This window comes from Pan paniscus, chromosome 11, assembly GCF_029289425.2.
Source record: "Pan paniscus chromosome 11, NHGRI_mPanPan1-v2.0_pri, whole genome shotgun sequence".
NCBI classification, from domain to species: Eukaryota; Metazoa; Chordata; class Mammalia; order Primates; family Hominidae; genus Pan; species Pan paniscus.
In genome coordinates, this window is record NC_073260.2 from 93,960,795 (window position 1) to 93,968,532 (window position 7,738).

Consider the following 7,738-nt stretch of genomic DNA (forward strand, 5'->3'; position numbering starts at 1 on the left):
AACAATGCTGACTGGTTGGTTTCACTTTAAATGTGTGATTCACTAACCACAAGTGGACTCACAATACTTCATTCTATATTTCCCTTGTCTATGTACCCTCCCGGTCTCCTACTAGAATACTGCTTTATCCTCTCTCTACATAGTCAAGTAAATATAAATAGAAAAGGACTTGTCTAGGTTTTCACTACCATCTCCACCAACAACTTTCACCTAATAATATCTACTACCTTCTCATCACTACTATAGATACTCAGTGCCTTGAGATACGAACAACCCCTAATCATATGCAATTAAGCTAATATCCGCTGAAAACTCAAGAACATCGCGTAGCAATTCTCCTCTGTCTCTTTTATGTACAATTGATTTTTCCTTCTCTATTGAAATATTCCCCAAAGTATGTAATTTTACCCCATTTAAAAATATATATAATATGTGTGTGTGTATACATACATACATATATATAAATATATATATAGATATAATCAGCTATATAATTTGTGTGTTCTTTTTGTTGTTGTTGTTTGTTTGTTTGAGACAGGATCTCAGTCTGTCACCAAGGCTGGAGTGCAATGGTGCAATCATGGCTCACTGTAGCCTCAACCTCATGGGCTCCAGCAATGCTCCTACCTCAAAAGGATACCAGTCCTCCAGGCAGACATCAGGCCCCAGGCGGACACTGGACTCAAGGTATACACAAGGCCCCAAATTTACAACCAGCCCCAGAGGTACACCAAAGCCCTAGGTGTACAACAGGCCCATGCTGAACTCCAGAGTCATGTGGACATCAGGCTGCAGGTAGACACCATGCCTTAAGTAGACAGGTAGGCTCCAGATGGATATTAGACCCAAGGTACACACCCAGTCCCCATGTGATTGTCAGGCCCAGGTGAAAACTAAGGCCTTAGGTGAACATCAGGCCTTAATGGACACCCAGGTCCCAGGTTGATACCCAGATCCCAGGTGATCACCAGGTCCCTGGTGGACACCAGGTCTTAGGTTACCAATGGGACCCATTAGGCCATCAGTCCACAACTGGATACCAGTCCCCAGGGACACAAGGCCCCAAGTGAAACATAGGCCCAAGGTGGACACCAGGCTCCAGGTGGATACTCAGGCCTGAGGAGGACATCCAGCCCCTGGTGAACATCAGGCACAGATGTCCAAGCAGGCTCTGGGTGGACATAACTGTGTACAGGTATGGAATTGACCTGTGGGGAGGGTAAGCAGTCAGCAGCCCAGTGGGGTCCTTAGTAAGTCTTATGGTGGGAAGGGGCCGAGAGGACGGAACCTTTAAGACGCACCCTCACTTCCTTAATGACAGACCCGAATAAAACTTAGAACTCTGGTAACCAGGCACCCATATCCTAGAGCCAGCCCTGTAGCCAGCTCACTTGGTGGGAGATGCTGAGGAGAGCAAGATGTTCTCGACCCACATTTCAAGGGTCCTGCTTCAGGAATGGAAGGAGTGACAGCCTTTTCCAATGATGCCGACGTAGGCTTATTGCTCACCCTAGACGCCTCTGGCCATTTAGCCAAAGGCATCCCCAGGTATTACGGGGCAGCCCAGGGCAGGCCCTACCAGGCCAGGTTTTACCAGTGATCCTATCTGGGCCACATCTGCACATTGTCCTTGTCTGGCTGGAGATTCTGGAGCCCATCGAGGCACAGGCATATGGTGAAGTGGCCTGCAGTCTGGAAGACTTTGTGGGGGTGTTGTTTTTGGGCTGGAATTCCTTTAAATTCAGTGAGGTTGTTTCCACGTTTGGAAATTCCAGTGGAAAGTGACTGATGTTGATGACTCTTTCTCCTTTTTCAGCTCCTGCTCCATATGCAGCAATACAGGAAATTCCAGTGCCAGCTGTTGAGCCAGTGCCAGCGCCAGGGGAAGAGCCCCCTCCAGGGACAGCGCTGGAACTAGAGGCAGCTCCAGAGTCTTCCTGCCCCTGCCCTGGTACAGCCAAGGACCAGCCCAGGGAGGAGCTGCCTGACATCATGGAACCTGCTGTGGCCACTGGCATTAGCCCTGGAGCTGAAAGCGTGAGTGGAGCTAGAGGTGACAGAGTTGGGGTGGTCAGCGGAGCCCCAGCCAGCAGCTCCCATGCTGCTCCCAGTCCTGGGCACAGTGGGAGCCATGAAGGCAGAGACCAGGGTGTGTAGCCTGGGCTTCTCTACCTCGCTGGAGGGAGGCTTCTCTCATTCAGCAGAGCTGCAGCCCTGTTGCTGCAGGACCTGTTCATTCTGCTGGTGCTGGGGGTGTATATATGCTGGCAGGAGGTGATTGAGAGCAGGAAAAGGAGCCTGCGAGGAGGGGTTCCAGCAGCTCCTCCTGCTCCCAGAGGCGGCCTCCTCCTCCAGGCATGGAGGTCTGCCCGCAACCGGGCATCTGGGCTGTTTGCCCCTAATCTGCTGCCAGGGACCAGCTCTTCTTAACAGGCGGGCAGGGGTTGAGGGGACCAGGGGGTGGCTCCAAAGTGTACAAGAACCAAAGCTTCCAAACTCAGCACTTGTGCCCCGGGGTCTCCATGCTGCCACCTGCCTTAGGATTTGTTCATAGTATTAGAATTACAAGTTTATAGCCTGGCGTGGTGGCAGGAGCCTGTAGCCCCAGCTACTTGGGAGGCTGAGGCAGGAGAATGGCTTAAACCCGGGAGGCGGAGCTTGCAGTGAGCTGAGATCCTGCCACTGCACACAAGCCTGGGCGACAGAGTGAGACTGCGTCTCAAAAAATAATAATAATAATAATAATTACAAGCTTATACAATGATGTTTAAACAAAGTTTGAGTTTTTGAAACTTCATGCTTTCTTTAATTCCTTAGTGTTAGATGGTGTTTTTGAGGCTATCCTGAAAATCTCTGATAGTTGTGTCTTTTTGTTGTGGTTGTTTATGTGATTGAATTACCATCAAATCAACTGTTACTGGAAACCTTTCAGGTATGGCTTTTAGAAAACCCTGACCTACTTTTGCCAGCTTTGACTCTGGTTTATTGTGGAAAGAGGGATCATGTAGGCTCACTTCTCCGGCAGATCAATCACCTTTTGCCATCAAGGATTTGGCATCAGAGTTTCCAAAAACTATGTGTACCAGCTGATATGCTGGTACTTTAGCTAATCCGGGTGCCAAAAACAGAATGCCATACACTAGGTAGCATATAAAATTTATTTCTCACAGTTCTGGAGATGGTAAAATCCAAGGTGAAATGGTCAGCAGATTCTGTGTCTGCTGAGGGGTGGCTTCCTGGTTCCTAGACAGACATGTTTTTACTGTGTCCTCACATGACAGAAGAAATAAGGGAGCTCTCTGTGGTCCCTTTGATAGGAGCACTAATCTCATTCATGAGGTCCCTAAACATATTTTTAAAAAGCTTCAACTTGATCCCTCTTCTCTCTAGAGCCACAAAAACTTTTCTCTTTTTTTCTTCTTAGCAAAAATCCTTCAAATAGATTATATTTGTAACTCATGGTGTCAAATGTTTCTCCTCTTATATTTTCTTCTGTGTATAGTGTTTCTAATGATTTACCAATAACTTCAAATTGTTAAATCCAATGACATTGTTTTGTCTCTCATATTCCTTGACCTATAAATAGTTTTTGTTAGGGCCAATTACTTTTTTTCCACTTCGACAAACCTGCCCTTCTAGGGCAAGGTCTTGCTCAATTTTCAGTGGCCTCTCTGGCTTCCTATGTACTCCTTACTTTTGAATATTATGATGTTCCAGAACTCAGCCTTCTAGCTCTTCTTTGCTTTATGGCTGTGAGTATGATAATGATCATCAAATTTATTTATCCACTTATATATATCTAGACTTATATACCCAACTGTCAATGTAACATGTCCCTTGTATATTTAATAAACATTTCAAACTTAACTATATAAAAACTAAACTCCAGATATTTTTCTCAACATGTGCTTTTCTCACAGGCTTCTCCATTGTGATATAGGTAACTTCATTTTTTCCAGTTGCTCAGGCCAACGGCCTAGAGTCAATCTTGCAACCTCCTTTGTAATATACTCACATTTGATACTTCAGTAAATCTTGTTACTCTACATTTAAATTACATCTAGAATCTGAGCAGTTTCCACTCCCAGACTGATACAAATTTGAACCAAGCTGCTATAGATGTTTGATTGTTTAATTGTTATAGCTTACTGATTGGACAACCTGTTTCTATTTTACTCCTCCATGAGTCTACTTTTAAAGTTGCAACTGGATAAATATGTATAATTTTAATTCAGATAATACCACTTGTATAATTCAGCATCCACCTAGAAGACATAAACTGCATAGTAATTTAAATAAAAATAGTTTAAAATAGGTAATTATTTACTCTATCAGAAAGTTAGAGTAATGAAGAATTGGCAAATAAGAAGTACAAATAATTATGTATAGGAATAACAAATATAAAGATCAGCCACTGTTCCTACATCTGAGATAAAACACTCAGTGAAGTTTGTGCCCCTCTCACCCCGGAACTGGGATCCAATTTATTGGAAAGGGCATGTCCACGTCTAACTAAATGATGGAGAGTTGCTGAGATTGGAATGTTAAGTGAGGATAGAAACAATGGTAAAACAGCAATATAATGTAAAATTCCTAAATAGTGCCATTGGAGATAGTGAATAAGCGTGCAGATCTCTACTGTGACACCTCATTTCTTAGAAGGACAAGGTAATGTGGAAACAACTGTTCAGTAATGTTTCATGACACCAAATTGCAGTTCTTTGTTTAACTGTGTTAACTGAGCTGGCGTTAATTTCACTAAAATGATTTATTTTATGAAATTGCTTAACTGAGTAAATATATTATCAATGTCTTGTTTTGAAGACTCTGTCTAAATCTTTCCTGCTATTTTTGTTGGTTTTCAAAAGTTTGTGATCTTTTTTATTTCCTGAAGAAAAATCAATAGGTAAATTGTGTTATTAGCAAAGATCTAAGCAAAAGACAAAAAATACAAATAAATATGTGTGACTCAATAGAATATAAATATGTGTGTGTGTGTATACACATCTATATATAGACACATATCTGTGTGAATATATAGGTTTGTGCAAAAGTAACTGTGGTTTTTGTCATTAAAAGTAATGGAACTATGCATATACAGAAATATAGAACTATGCATACATACAAACTATGTATATGTGTATGTATAGAAATGTGTGTGTGTGTGTATATATATATATATATATATGGCCTGCTTTTATAATATTGGTAATTTTAATAATAGATAGCATAATAAAACCCTGTAGTCTTACTTAAAAGTTACAATTTAGCACAGATTTACATGTTAGCTTTTCCACTCATTTTCTACTAACAATAGTGCTGTGTACAACTGCATAATATAAAAAAAAAACAAATGCACGTATTATGACATTCAAGATTCAAAGTAGCATCATGATACGATTTATTTATATCGGGCAAAAAAGAAAGATGCTACTTTAAAAGCTATTTGCAAAACAATTGTTTGTAATAAACAGTTCAATTTTAAGCACCAAATTCACTTTTTAAATTGTGAAAAAGCTCATTTATGGAAAACTATGTATTACTGAGGTTTACAACTATGAAAATAAATACCCAAAATCAAGTGTGTGTATTTTTCAGGTGAGGGTCAGCATATAATATCTAATCCTTGAAATAATAAAGTCAACTGCATATAATATATCCTTGTATTGTATATATTAATATCTGTTTTAGATAAAGGTTCTGTCAAATGGGATGTATATATTTATATATATTTGTGTAACATAGATTTTAAAACAATCTAAGGTTTTGAGAATGGGTAAGATTCTAAATGTAAGCAATATTATCAGCCTGTTGAAAACAAAAGTCTAGAATATAATTCAAAAATAGCTAATGTATAACATTTAATTGATATCACAAACAAGAAGTGTTATTTCAAAATATGTCATAGATTGAAAATATTTTTTAAATATTTGAAGATAAAATTTAAAGAAATAATGGGGAATGAAAGACATATTATAAAATCCCGCATATAGTGGATACTTATTTCCCCAAATTTATGGTAAACTGTGACATTTTCTTCCAATTTTGCTTATAATTTTCTGTAGTTGCTCGCAATTCTCACCTAATTGTGTTTTGATAGATTTAGACAATTCAATATTATCTTTTAAAGAAGTAAAGTTGATACAGTTCAAATCTCAGATTTTCAATTTTCTAGCTCCTGCTTTCAGGATATCTCTTTTTCTTTCTGAAACCAATTTTTCTCAGCTCCCAAAAAGAACATAGGTAGTAATATATCTTTTGCAGAGCTTTATAAAGGTAATATAGGTAAAGTTAATAAATTCACTTATTGCATGATAAGCAATTGTGCCTATTACTAATTTTAAAGTTAATTTCAATATGTAACATTTATATCTTTATGTAATGCATTTTATTTTAAACATAAAATTCAAGTTTGCAATTATTCTTGATCAGAAATCTAAACTAGTGAAAGTCATGTACTCAAAATGCATCATATTGTTATAAAAACATGAAAAAAGACTTGAATTTTGAAACATTACAGTATATTTTCCCTTGGGTCATCAATCAGTAAGCTAATTAATAAATTCAAATTATTACCTTAACACTTACTGAAACCAGCTGCAAAGCTAAACTATTCTAGCAACTATCAGGCAATAGAATATTATAAGCTGTACCCAGGAGATGAGCTGCATAAAAGTATGCAGTGTGTGCATATTTTTTGTGATTTGTGAGAATACTTTTGTGAAATAAAATTTGTTCATATCTATATGAAGATAGTATTAACTAGATAAAACAATAAAATTTGGACATGTTATACTTTTATCTTTATAAACTCACAAACCAAACACATATAGCAATCAAACAGCTGACACCTGTAGAATACTTAATATGAACCAAGTCCTATTTTAAATTCCTTACCTGCATAAACTCACATACATTTTACCACAGACCAATGAGTTAGGTATATTAGCATGAGCATTTTGTAAATGAGAAAATTGAGTCAATGAGAGTCTTAAGCAAGTGGCCAAAGCTCACATAGCAGGTAAGTAGCACACACAGTGTCACACCAACGACGACCCTTACACCCACCATCATTACCTATAACACAAGCAAAATGGGAAGTCCTGAAAGAAGTCCTATAATAAAATTACCTCCTCATTTTCTATTACTTCCATTTCTTCTTTTTATAAATTACTTTAATTCCTCAGGTTTTCAATTAAAGTCATGTCTAATGAGTTGACATTCAAATACTCTTATGTAACTCAATGTTAAATGAAAAAGCAGACACAATTACAATATTAAGAGATATCTTTAATGAATATATTTAAAAAGTAGTTTCAAAATTCTATTAAGTTTAGTAATTATATCTGACAATACCCTTTATTCACTGTATGTTGTACCAGGGAGCAAAACCTGATAAACAGACAAATAAAATGAGGGTCTTATGGAAAACACTTCAGTACAACTTTGCAGTGAACCTGAAAAAATATTTTAGGCTTATCATATTTCAATTTTCCCAACCACCACACCTCAAAGTCCTTTTAAATTAATATATTATTCAATATAAATATTAGTTATAATTCTGCAGAGTGTGGCCACTGCTTCTCCCATCCTCCTTTCCCAAGGACGGTGGGGATTGCTATAGGGCTGGTAGGTAGTTTACCGTCCCTTCTATAGGCATAGATTTGGCACTGACATCACAGCTTCATAACCCCCACCACGGCCAGCTTCCCCTGCCTGTTATCCTAGATCCAGTCTG

General features: G+C 38.5%; 1 pseudogene; it reads left to right on the plus strand.

Annotated features, from left to right (window-relative positions):
* The first annotated feature begins 604 nt into the window (after positions 1–604).
* LOC100979686 (uncharacterized protein C2orf27A-like) lies at positions 605–2,402 on the plus strand (annotated as a pseudogene).
* Positions 2,403–7,738: the final 5,336 nt, after the last annotated feature.